Source organism: Xenopus laevis, chromosome 4L (assembly GCF_017654675.1).
Source record: "Xenopus laevis strain J_2021 chromosome 4L, Xenopus_laevis_v10.1, whole genome shotgun sequence".
NCBI classification, from domain to species: Eukaryota; Metazoa; Chordata; class Amphibia; order Anura; family Pipidae; genus Xenopus; species Xenopus laevis.
The window spans coordinates 67908072-67922698 of record NC_054377.1 but is presented as its reverse complement, the minus strand read 5'-3'; positions in this window follow the sequence as shown (position 1 = coordinate 67922698).

Sequence of the window (14627 nt, the reverse complement as noted above, 5' to 3'; positions counted from 1 at the left end):
TCTAAGGACATGGATTTCTTAAGATCTTCTTATAGGAAAGCTAGTTTACAATTCTGAGGTGTGTTTATTAGTAATTCTTTGTGTTTAAGTACATGATAAGTTCAGAATTATTAGTGGAAGTGATGTATTCTGGGACTAATGAACAGAGGCCAGTATGGTTCTTTACTGTATTTTTGCAAAACCTATGCCCATTTACAATGTTGCTGCAAACTTGAGAGGCAATGGATTAAAATCCATTGCCAAGTATTTGTATACAGTCATTTGTACTTTCTCCTTGCAGATGTAAATTTGTTGTAAGAAGGTCAGGAGTTCCCCAATTGTAAAGAAAGTATTTTAGATTTATTGCTAAATAAATAAGGTATGAATAGATAGAATTCTAGATATGGCAGTTGAAAGTAAGCAGTTAAGAGGCAGCAATTGAAGCATGTTGTCTCGTTAGTCTTGTTATAATATTATTATAATATAATTAACTATTCTGACATATTCTAACCCACAATCGCAAACGTCTCCACTGGTAACATTTATGACAAATATGTTGTTACATTTTTAGGCACATTTTTATGTTCTTGTTGTAAGAGGTAGATGGGACAGGGGGTACCTAAGATCACAATTACCTAGATTGGGTTACTTCAGACTGGTCAAAATGGGCTCAACTCCCGGCAACCACATTGTATTCCACCATAACACAGCTCTCTCAAATAACTTGCTTGCCAGTGATTCTTTAAAAACAGATTAAACTCTTTATTCGGCAGATGGAATACTTTAAAACAGTATATGCTGATTATGATGGTACAAGATCATATTAGTAAATGCTCAAATACTTTTTTCATTTTTCTCAAATCAATTGTTACTCACACAATCACAATTGTTTCATTCACAACCATTAATAACCTATTGATTCCTGAGCCTGACCCCTTGAGTCACTATACTGGAAGAATTGATGCCACGGGGTACTAACACTTATTAGCCTTCTTCTTGGAGCCTCTGACTGCTCTGACTGCTAACTACCCTGAACCTGCCTTTCACTCCTAGGGACAGTTCTATTAAAGCTCACTAGTGTTGGGTGAAACGCATTGAAGTCAATAGGCATCAAAATAATTTTGATTTGCAGCAATTTTGAACCGAGCGTCAATTTTTATACGAACGACTATTCGGTCCAAATGCATTAAAGTCAATGGGCGTCTGAATAATTTCGATGTGCGCCGATTTTTATGCGTGCGCCAATTTGACACAAGACCATTTTTTTGATGCAGTGGATTTTTCGCCAGCAAATTGTCACCAAAGTTTCACGAATTGGTTTGATTCCGGGGAAATGTGGAAATTCATTGCAAACTTTTGTCAGGCAAATTTATTCACCCTTCACTAGAGCTCACCAAAGTAAAATTCCACCACACTCTTTTCATTTGCAAGGGATATTTAGATGCATAAATAGGCCTCTAAATATCCCATAGGGCTGAATATAATTTTACTGTGGTGAGCTCTGCTTTCACACTTTGATAAAATAACCTCCTAGAGAGAACTCTAGCTTGGCACTTCTCTTATTAGAACCTACCTCTGTCCCAGGCCCTATGGAGTACACCATACCTCCTCCAGAAAATGGGGAAACCAAAAGCACATGCGTGTTTCCCTTGTTATAGTCTTGTCGAAACTTGACACCTTACACTGCTAAAGGAACTGCTCCTCCTCCCAACTGTAAAAAAAAGTACCCAAACTAGCTGTCCAATAACCCTCTTCTACAAGAACCCTTCAGTTGTGGGGCTCAAATAGTTGCCCTGAGATTTTCTTAAAGGGGTTGATCGCCTTTCAAACACTTTTTTTCCCAGTTCAATTGATTTTATTGTTCCCCAGAAAAAATACTTTTTTTCAATTACTTTCCATTATTTATTTTTCCAAAATTTTAAGTTTAAAGTTTAATGTCCCGGTTTCTGGTGTTTGCGACTGTCAGCTCAGTAATTCAGGTGCAGACACTAAACTGTTTTTTTTTTTTTGCAACATTTAGTTGATACATTTCTCTGGAGCTTCTCTGGAGTATTTTCAACTATTGTATCAATTATAACAGCTGCCTTTAATGAAACTCAGAGGTTTTGCTCAACAGGGACAAAAATAAGAAAAGTATCAAATAAATGTATCAATTTAGAGGGTCGGTGACCCCCCTCCCATAGCTGCTTTAGAAGGTGAAAAATTACAATTACATTTCAATATTAGAAAAACTATCGCATATTGAAAATAGAAAGTAATTGGAAAAAGTCTTTATTTCTGGTGAACTGCCTGAAACCAACTGCATTGAAAAAAGTGTTGGAAGGTGAACAACCCCTTTAATAATCATCTTCCATGTCAAATATGCTTGTTTTGTAATCTATTAGCCAGCATAGACCTTTTGAAAGGATGTGTCATCTTTTTTACAATGTATAAATGCTTGCAGATCATCTTGTTAAGTGGAGTTTGGAATCACTGCTTACTTCATAAAATTGCAGCCTGTAATGCAAAAATAATTGAAAATTGCCAGTAGCTAAGTCATTCCATTTCCCAAAACTCCTGATGTAGAACTGCCATTTTCATAGCAGTGCTTGGCTAATTCCTTCCAGATATACCTACCTGTCATTCCCATTTCTCCGTTGCTATTTATCAGTTTACTGGTAGTCATATTGACCTAGTTCATGCAAAAACCTTTAAAGGAATTCAAAGGATTCAGATTTAAGCACCTGCACATAAAATATTGAGGCGGGTTTAATGATTTTCATAGCAACTGAAAAGGTCTTTCTTTTGGAGTTTGGCAATCCCTGTAAAAATAAACATCAAATTAAACTCCTCGTTTAAGGCAACTTAGAAAATAAATGTCAAGTTACATCAGAGGAAAAAGAAGAAATGCAAAAATCAATGCTTTTTAAATTAAGCCACCATTCTATATTATGACATTATCGCAGAGCTCAGAAAGGAATTGCCTTGTTCCAATGATTTCAATGCTAAGATCATTTGCAGAAGTTTTTTCCATCTCCTGACTTTCCATCTGCAATATTGCCAGTCCCTTCGGACAAGTGGAAAATCAGCAACATAATTATTTCATGTGCATTTTTCTATAAATTTATAGAAAGCAGAATGTGAGGTCAGCAGCATGAGCAGATAATGGAACCCCACCATTCCACTGAACTCATAAGCAGTCAGCACTGTTCAACTCATGGACGTGTCATTGTATCACATAATCCCAAGAGAGTATGTTTCCTTAACCCGCTCCTCTCTTTTCATGAATACATAGTAATCTTAAAGTGATACAGCATACCTTGCTGTTAGGGAATTAGGTTATATGACAAAACAGCAGCAAATAAAACAAATCCACAATACTGACCGCTAGATTATTCTTGATTATATTTGTTATTGTTATGTACAGTAATGCAGTATATAACAGTTCCCCTCAAAATCACAGGAAATGTATAGGAATTATGGTGATGCATCTTAAAAAAATCTCAGTGTGAGTTTATGGGGGTTTTAGAATACAAAAGTGCCCACTGAATGAGAAACAAAAAAGGATTGTATCATAATCAGAAGAAAAAGAAGAAGAAAAGCGATAATTGACTTGTGCCAAGCACAAGTGTTATGTGTGTTAATGGGTGTGATACTACTTCCAATAGAAAACAATGCTTTGTACCCATATGATCGTTACTACTACTATAATGGCACATCCAATACAAAGTGCATTTTACTTGATACCTGGCTGTGTGTTAAATAATCTCTTTGTGTAGTCTGGTGTTTCTTTCTTAGTGTACCATGAATAACTCAGCAGGATGCAGTTTGCAAGAGAATGTCCACCTCCTACCTATGCATGGCTGGATTTAAAAATGATGCGCCCCTAGCACCCTCCCTTGCTGATCACACCCCCACCCGCCCCCTTTGTCTGAATTCACACCTGGCTGCTCTCACCACTGCAACATGTCACCCATGCCCCGACACAGCTGCCGCAACACTATCTTTTCAATAAGTACTGGGTGAGAGGGAAATATAAATGTCTGTCAAAAGCTCCCATCCAGTCTCTCAGTGCAGCTGCGTCCAATCTTTTACATAAATATGGCAATACATTAAATCATTTGCATTTCCAGCCTATTACCTTGCATTTTCATTTATGTTATGCAAACTAGAATTCCTCCTGAATATAAGCTCCAAAACTTGCAGCGCTGAACTAATATAATCATAAATGTGCTGTTTAGATATTACAGTATGCACTTAATTGGGTAAATCCACTCCACGAGGCAGCAAGAGTAAAATCCAATTTCAGGTGCAGGGTTATTGTGGGTGCAGATAAGAGAGATAGTTGTTATGTTGTTATATCTGGGAGACAGGTCATATAATAAAGGAATGTTGTTCTGTTTATAAGCACACGAGACTCTGATTCTCAATGCCGGCCCTTGTCAAACAGCAACACAGTTCTGCACACAATGCTATTTAGCCATCTGTAGTGTGGGAAATATAATGTTTCCCAGATGAATATCCATCTGCTTGGCAAAGGATCTCGGATGATTATTCATTTGCTGCAGGTCATGTCATCTCTATTCTGTGACCTAAGCGAATGCATCTTTATTTGCAATGATTGTATTCACCGTCGAATAGTCACACATTGCATGAAATGAATATGAAATGAATATTATTACCATTCAGTGACTTTTGTTTATTGTCCATTCTGGCTCTGCTTACAGAATATTACAAAGTGATCTAGAACAAGTGGAATACTGTGAAATTGTAGTACATCTCAAGGTTTAAATCTAAACAATGGAAATGGAAACAGCAGTGGTAAAAATAACTCACTATCCTCATCCATCTGTTCTCTTCATGAATCACTAACACACTGGAATGCAGATCACTGCCTCTTCCGATCCACAATGTGATATTCCTTTGATTGAGTCTACAGTTATTCTTTCCAGGGAATCACATTATTGGCATGACTAGGCCATTTTTTCCACTTTTAACCTGCATTTTTTTCTTCTCAGTGGTCCGGAGCCATAAAGGTCTGCCTGAAACAGAACTGTAGTGTAAGGTTATTTCTAGTCAATAGAAAGTCCTGGCTTGTCTTTTATTTCCTTCTACCTTTATACATGGTGATTTTCTTTCAACTGTTGTAGGTATTGTAAAATATACATTTTTATATATTCTTTTTGTTGATACATTTTCTGTTTCCACTGCTGCACAGTCCAATCCAAAATAGAATCCTACTCAAGGTCAAACTGTATATAAACTGTCAAGCAGTTGAGTTCTAAAAGGTTCCCTGCTGTTTTTACTCAGCAGGATCTACAGTACTTGCACCATCCAAAAGACTATCTCCTATACAAGCAGGGCACCACTGAATACTGAGCTAACTCTGTTCAACATGCTTTTTTCAGCTTACTATTTACCATCAAATGTGGTTTTCTTGAAACAAATGTAAAAAAAAAAAAGAATTTACAAGATGAAAAATTAATCTGTTCTTCTTTGATCGCACATTGCCCAAAATGAAAGAAGCTTGTGTCCAAAGGGCAGTGAATTGTGAAGAGATGATGTGGGATTCTTTGGTGGAGTTGAAAAATGGTTAGCATGCATTTCAAGCCAGAAACACTATAACTATATATATATATATATATATATATATATATATATATATATATATATATATATATTATAGTAGCTATACTATTTAAAATATTCTCAATATTTCCCACAAATTTGCTTCGCAATGCATGAATGAACAATAGGAGCTTTCTTCCATTAGAACAGGTTACAATTCAATGTATATTTCTTTTTTCTTTTTTCAGGTACCAGTTTCTTTGTGATAGTCCCCCAATATGTAACATCCAGATTCTGTTCTGCAGTAACTGTTTAGTTTCATTGACCTTAAGTGACCGCTGTTCCTAGGTATTTTTTATTTGTTTGGCAAATACAACAAATTTCTTTCCTAAGCCAATAAATGGCTGAAAAGGAATGAACTGTACTGTATATTCCAGTCTCCTACAGTACAGACGGAATGACTAATTACTAAAGAAAATATTGCTTAATCTCATTTGATTCATTTTGCTATGAGGGTTGCTTTCCTACAATCCTCACCCTTAGTTAGGAAGCTCTGGATCAGGGGTCCCAAACCTTTTTTACCAGAGAGACACATTTAAATGTAAAAAGACTTGGAGAGCAACACAAGCATGAAAAAGGCAATGGGGATGTCAAATAAGGGCTGTGTTTGGCTGTTTGGCAGCCTCTATGTGGAATGGTAGTCTAGAGGAGACTCTATTTGATAATACACCTGGTTTTTATGCAACCAGCACTTGCCTCCAAGCCAGGGATTCAAAAATAATCACCTGCTTTGAGGCCACTGGGAGCAACATCCAAGGGGTTGATGAGCAACATGCTGCTCGTGAGCTACTGGTTGTGGACCACTGCTCTAGATAGTTAGGGGGGAAACACAGTCAGTTGACTCATTGTTGTTGTTGTTGACATTGCAAAGGCTTTTCCACCTATCATGAGCTTTCGTTTCATGACACCTGATATCCACTAGCCTGATCTTTGCTGTAAAGTTTATATTTCTCCTGTCTTCAATCGTTGTCCTGGTATGACTTGGAATACCAGACACCTCAAATTAAAAGTAAAATATGGCTGTTATAGGCAGAAGAGCATGCCAAGAGAGTTAAGTTTGTGAAATGATTAATGCTGATAGTAAGTCTACTGACAGCTATGTAAAACAACAAATTTAGTTACATTAAAGAGTTATTAAGGACGGAAGGAGGCAAACTGCAGTTTATCACAAAAAACACAGTCTTCAAGTTTCAGATATCTTGTGACATTATAAAAGTATGTGTATGATGTATTTTCTAATCAAACCCTTAACAAGTAAGTTGCTTATGAAACCTAAATGTATATTTAAATAATACATGATGATAAATAATATGGACACTAATTATTTCTAAAGGTGTCAATGTACCATTTAAATTAGATTTATCAAATATTTATCAAAATTTATCAAAGGTGGAATTTCAAAGTTGTCCAAAGTCCAAGTTTGCGATATCCAAAGGGGTCAGGCATAAGCGTAGTCAAGTTCAGGCAGTAGCTCAATAAGGCAGGCAGCAAAAATCAGAATCAGGGTCTAGCAGAGGGTCAGGAATCCAGGAAACAGCAATTTAGGAAATTAAGAAACCCAGGAACACAAATCAGGTATTCCTATAATTCGGCATTGAACATCATCGTGCCGGCGACAAAACGCCAGCATTGGCCTACGTGGTTCATGGGTGCTGCCATCTTGGATGGGATGCCGCCGGAGACGGGAGCACCATTGGGCACTCCTGACAGAAGTAATGTGAATTTTTTTTTAACTCTAATAAATTCAAATGTACTCACAATTCAAATGGGAGGTCATTTATGAAAAAACTTGAACGTTTAATATGCAATAAAATACAAACGACCTGAAACTTTGCTTCGAATTTGAGTTTTCCTCTGAAAAAAACTTAAATGTTAGGAATGCAATTAACATCTTCAAAGGGTTCAATGGACCTCTGCCATTGACTTGTACGTGAACTGGGCAGGTTTTAGGTGGTGAATATTTGAATTAGAACTCTTTCCAGGGTCAAGATGTGATAAATCTCACATACAAATTCAAATTGGAGTTGGTGAATTAAAATTATAATTTGTGAGTTTTAACCAAATAAATGTTGAATTTAAAAGCTTAATAAATCTGTTCCATACACTATGATTCCATGGTAATAGTGACAAATTATATAAACGCTCATATTTTTATATGCTTTCAAGAAATCAGAAGTAAAATCTTTTTGTTTTCTTTGTTTATTTAGTTTTGTGGTTGGGTTCATTTGAAAACAAAATCTGAGCTTTCAGTAATTGATGTGATAATTAACAAATATACATAATTAAAGGAGAAGGAAAGGTTAAAACTAGGTAAGCCTTATCAGAAAGGGCCATCTAAATATACCAGTAAACCCCCAAAGTAGTTCTGCTCTGAGTCCCCTGTCAAAAGAAACACTGCATTTCTTTCCTTCTATTGTGTACACATGGGCTTCTGTATCAGACTTCCTGCCTTCAGCTTAACCTCATTGTCCTGGGCAAGAGCATGCTCAGTTTGCTTCTCTTCCTCCCCCTCCCTTCTCTACTGTAATCTGAGCCCAGAGCTATAAGTGAGCAGGGAGAGACTCAGGCAGAAAGTGAATTCACACCACGTTAATACTGCAGCTCCTATCCTAAATAAACAGAGAGTTTCTAGAGCTTTTTACTCAGGTATGGTAAAACATTCTACAGAATAAATATAGCATTCTAGCTTGCACTATTGTAGCTAATCTATAGGCAATAAAAATCCCTCCGTAGCTTCCCTTCTCCTTTAAAATGACATGTAGTTGAACATTTTCATTTCATATGGAGGCAAATGAGTAAAACAACTTAATAAAAGAAGAACAAGAACATCATATTGTGGTCACATAAATGAAGAAAGATTGTTTTTTCAATGCTCAGACACTGATACTGAATAGGTACATACAAGAGAATATCAAATTCAGATTCAGCCTGTGTGCTTGGATCAAACATTCACTCTTTGTGAAAAAAAATGGGTTGCACAAAGTCAAAGTGCAGAGAAACATTAATATATTAAAGTTGTTTGTCATCAAGTTTTTTTTTACTAATCAAATCTCAGTGTAGGTACATACATGGTTACTGATTGATTCACAGTAAAATGTATTTTTGTGGAAATATCCACTTTGAATGTACCATTATGGTTACCAATCCATTTGATAATATACAGAATTTTGTACAAATTATTTTTCCCTAAATTTTAAAGAGATTTTGTCATGATTCTGTCATGCTGCCAATTCAATACTTATCTCCCAGTCATGAATTCTTTTGTTCATTTTTTCCTGCTTCATATTCTCATATCTATCAGTAGGTGGAGCATGGAAACATTGTTAGCAATGCAGACCATTTCTGCATTCATTTTTATCTATACAATGCTGAAACCTTCTTCATCCTTCAGGTAGCATTGTTTTTAGAATGACAAGAGGTTCTCTGAGGTGTCAGGATACATTGCCTCTCACTCTGTATAATTAATCTGAACTGCAATGTATCACCATCCACTGATTCTATATATCCAGTATATATAATCTATTTAGGATTTGGAGACATTGTTCTTGAAACTTACTGTACCATTATTTACGCATACTGTGTGTATATGTGTGTACATTGTGTATATGTGTTTGAGTGCATATATATATATATATATATATATATATATATATATATATATATATATATATATATATATATATATATATACACAAATATATATGTATCCACAAATATATATGTGTGTATATAAGCACTCAAACCCCCCAACACCAATAGACCCAGAAGGAGGGGGAGAGGGGGCATCAGGAGGGGTGGGAAGAAAAATATCAGACAAACCCCCATGGAGAGGAAGGAGGAGAACATAGTGGTGAACATATCCCAACATACTTTGACAATGGGGGAGACAAGATTATTAAATCGGGGACTGAAGTTTGTTCCATCACACTACTCTAAACCGTTTGAGACATATAAGGATATACATATTTTTAAGAAAGAGACACTTTAAGTTACATAATTATTATAAAGACAAAACTCCTGCTAATATGGCAGTGTTTAATACAAGGAGTACTTTTGATCCCCAAAACATTTCACCCTCCATTGCTACCTTCACACATCTTTTGAGCAAAGATTCCTCCAACATCCATGATAAAAATAAACAAAGAAAGCATTCTCCAATCTCACAACTATTGAAAGGGAAGCAATCAAAACTGTGAAATCTGACAAAGAACTAATCATTCGACAGGCAGACAAAGGGGGCACTATAGTCCTGTTTGACAAAACCTATTATGTGGATGAGATTACTAAACAACTTTCAAACACCAATACATATGTGACACTAAAAAGGGACCCTGCTATTGAATTTAAAAATCGGTTAGACTCCTTGATCAAGACTATTTCAGCAGGTTGGATGGATGAAAGCACTAGCCAATTTCTTACTACCGAGTTCCCTAGGATACCCTTTTTAGACACATTACCTAAAATACATAAATTAATTTCCTCACCCCCAGGTCATCCAGTTACCTCAGCCATAGGCTCTTTATTTCAGCCAGTGGCTAAGTACATTGATCACTTGCTACAGCCCCTAGTACAAACATGAACTCTTATGTGAGAGACACTAAGCACCTACTTACAAAATTGAAGGACCTCAATATTGCACCAGACAGCATACTGGTAACAATGGACGTATCTAGTCTATATACAGTAGTCCCACATGACAGTGGTATAGCGATATGCAGAGAAGCCCTCACAAAAGCACACAAGGGTGACTTTACTCGACTTGATACTGTCACATAATTACTTAATTTTCAAAGACACATTATTCCTACAAATAGCTGGGACCACGATGGGGTTAAATGTCGCCCCATCCTTTATTTATTCATGAAGAACTATGAAACCAGATGGTAATTACCTAAGGGAGCTGACAATATCTATTTTTATAAACACTATATTGACGACCTGTTGATTGTGTGGAAGGGGACAGAAGGAGAACTCATTGAGTAACCTAGATTTTCCCATCAGACTGACTTTGTCTTATGATAAACCACTAATCCATTTCTTAGATGTGACTATTTACAAGTGGGGGACATATTAGGCACCACACTGTTTAGGAAACCGACAGACAAAAACAGTTTGATACATGCACATTCGCACCATCCTCCCCATATGTCACGAGGGGTCCTGTATTCCTAATTCCTTAGAGGTATTAGAAACAATTCGGACTGGAAGACCGCTGAACTACAAATCTCCATCTTGGAGGAAAAATTCATTGCAAGGGGATACCTGAAAAAACTTCTAAAGGAACAACTGGAAAGAGCCAAATTAAAGACTCAGGACTCTTTGTTAAACATAGTTGGGACCATCCGGAGGGCCAAACCTGATTTTTTCAACAATTTGCCTGATGTAAGTGTGGATATGAAAAAACACTTAACAATAGATGGGAAATAATAAATGTTGACAAAAGCTTACCATTCATGGACAATAAAAAAACCCTAATAGTGTTCAAGAGAGGAAGCAACCTAAGTGACTTATTGGTGACAAAAGATCTAACAGAACATCCAAAAAAGAAATTTACCTGGTTGGACAAACCTCTAAGGAAAGGATGCTTCAAATGTGCTGGCTGTTTGACCTGTAGTGGAATGCAACAAGAATCCTTTTTTACATCCAAGGATGGGGCATAAGTTTCATATAAACCGCAGGGTAACCTGCACTACTGACCATGTAGTTTACATGGCCTGGTGTCCATGTGGGTTAACTTATGTAGGTAAAGCAGCACAGGAGTGCCATAAGGGCTGCCTTAGCCACTGGAAAAGAGGACGAACCAGTAGCCCGTCATTGGCTGAAATTGAAACACACTTTACCCTAATTCTGCCATATGATCATCGACCACATACCAGTCCCTCGGAGAGGTGGGAACAGAGACTTATGGTTAATACAACGCAAATAAAGATGGATTTTCAAGCTAGATACCCTTACATCCAAAGGGTTAAACAAGACACTCCCTGTGTCCCCTTCCACTGACTGATATACTGTATCACAAGGAACCTGGTTATTAAAGTCTATGTAACAATCTCGTTATTAGGAACCTTGTATAGTGATAGGTACCATTGGATGCATGATTGGTCCTTTCAGTCTGACCAATGCTTTGAGGATGGTAAGCAGAGGAAAAATTCAACTTGATGCCCAAATGTTTAGAAAAGGCATGCCAGAATCTGGATATAAACTGTACCACCCTGATCTGATACAATAGACTGTGGGACACCATGCAAATGGAAAATCTCCTTTATGAAAACTTGAGCCAAGATACCCACGTCATAATTCCTCTCGGCAGGAGACAGTCTGTGAGAGAAATAAGCACAGGGATGAAGAGTCCCTTGTAATTCAGCACATTGAGACAAGACGGCCCCAACTCCCACCTGGGCGAGCAGGATCAGGATGAAAAAGAATTGGAGAAGAATTGGAGCAGAACTAAACAATTTCTTAAGAGTTAAAAACTCCTCCTGTGCTTGTGGGGTCCAAGAAGAGTTAAAAGGTTTCCTTGTGAGAGCCGTAATAGGAGCCACAGTTTGGGAAAAATTCTTGATGAATTTACTATAAAAATTGACAAAGCCCAAAAAGCATTGAATAGCCTTCAGACTAGTGGGAACAGACTTTAGCAGGATTCATCTCAAACCCAGAAGAAGAAATTATATTTCCCAGAAAAGAAATTGTGGATTTATGAAATTCATTTTTCTCAATGTTGGCATAGAGACAATTCTTCCTTAACTTGCGTAAATCCTGTTCCACTTGGAGAATAAGATGAGACAATGAGGAAGAATATACCAAAATATATTGTCCAGATAGACTATGACTCAAGTCTGCAGGAATTCTCGAAGAACATCGTTGATGAGGTCTTGGAACACAGCGGGGGCACTGCACAAGCCAAAGGACATGACTAAATATTCATAATGGCCATCCCGGGTGTTGAAGGCCGTCTTCCACTCATCCCCTTGACAAATACAAATAAGGTTGTACGCCCTACATCCAACTTAGTGGAAATGTAACTGTTCTTAATTGTGAATTGATGAAGCCATACAGTTTTAATGGCAAAACGAACTCCAGGCCATAAGTTCCCCAGTGGACCAGTCAATGGACAGGTTATGGAACCTGAGCCAAGGGTACCCCAGAATTATGGGAGTCTCTGGGCACTGAATCAAAAGAAAGGAGATCTCCTCTTCATGAAGACGAATAAGGACTGGAGCAGTAGCAGAGGTGAGAACACCTGGTGAAATCGATCTGCCATCCACAACCTGGGCAGAAAGAGGCATCTTGAGAGGTATAGGACTCAGACCACAGGACTTGGCAAAAGAGTTATCGATGAAATTTCCTGCTACTCCAGAATCCAAAAATGCTTGGCAGGAAAACATACCAGACAAGGTGGAAAGGGAAGTAGGGAGAAACATTTGAGATCTGTAGGAAACTGGGAGTGCAGAAATCTTGCCTAGGGGAGACTCCCTCCTCACACCTAGACTGGAGCGTTTCCCTGATTCTGAGGTCTGGTAGGACAGGATCTCAGCAGATGTCTAGCAAGGCCACAATATAACAGAGACCAGCATTTCTCCTACGGGTTCTCTCCTCGGGAGTTAAGCGTGTAGCTCCAATCTGCATAGATTCATCATGAACCAGTGGAGTGGAAGCCACAGGAGGGGGAAATTCAGACCTGACGTAGGACGTCACCAAAGGTTTGCGGGCACAAAACTGAAGCGAAGACTTCTCTCTCATTTGGGAATCAATCTTGATGATGAATACTACAAAGTCATCAAAAGAGGTAGGCAGATCCCGAGTAACCAGCTCGTCCTTTAAATCCTCATGAAGCGCCCTCCAGAAAGCTGCAATAAGCGCTTCATTGTTCCAGGACACCTCCAGAAATTTATGGCATATTCAGAGGCCCTATTTAATCCTTGGTTGATCTTCATGAGCTGATCAGAAGCATTAAGTTAGCTGACTGTAGCAAAGTTACTTAGTCTAATACAAAGGTGGCGTGGACTAAGACAGGAGACAACAATGCTTACTAAACAGTGTTGCTCACTATACATGATATGTATTATTTTCCTAGGAAGGTTCATTCCCCGGGAGAAAGGGAGGAAGGCTGAGAAGGTATCAGCCCTGGTAGAACAGCATACCACAATACCAGGATACTCACTGAAGGTAAAAAATGAAGGCTTGCCTCAAACCTACCTTGAGAGATCTGAAATGCCACAAGGGTTATGTTTTAACCTATTGTTATGACCCAACTGTCACAGCATGAGTGAAATTGCAGCCCGTGATATGCAGGGAAAAGTGCTATACCATGACCAGATGGAGTGAAGGACACTGGCCTCCTTGTGCCATGTAGGGGCTGCTACCAGAGGAAACTACCGGTGTGCACACACACGTGAGTACGAGGAGATGACAGTACCGAGATAGGTCTATTGGTAGAAGGACACACTAATGCCACAGACACCCTGGAGAAGGGAATAAACTTGACAAAGCAGGCATTCATGCTTACTATGGCAACAGGGCTGGATTCAGCTGGGTTCAGGAGGTTGAGAGTCTTGTGAACAAAGAGTATAACGGTAGTGATCTCTGGCATGCTAACTACAAGGAGAGCGAAAGAACGGAGCTTACAGCCACATCCATCCCAAGTGTTTTTTCTAAAAGGATACTGTCATGGGAAAAACATTTTTCCCAAAATGAATCAGTTAATAGTGCTGAATTCTGCACTGAAACACATTTCTCAAAAGAGCAAATAGATTTTTTATATTCAATTTTGAAATCTGACATGGGGCTAGACATATTGCCAATTTCCCAGCTGCCCCAAGTCATCTGATAAACTTCAATTACTCTTTACCGCTGTACTGCAAGTTGGAGTGATATCACCCCTCCCTTTTTCCCCCAAGCAGCCAAACAAAAGAACAATGGCAAATAACCAGATAGCAGCTCCCTAACACAAGATAACAGTTGCCTGGTAAATCTAAGAACAACACTCAATAGTTAAAACCCATGTCCCACTGAGACACATTCAGTTACATTGAGAAGGAAAA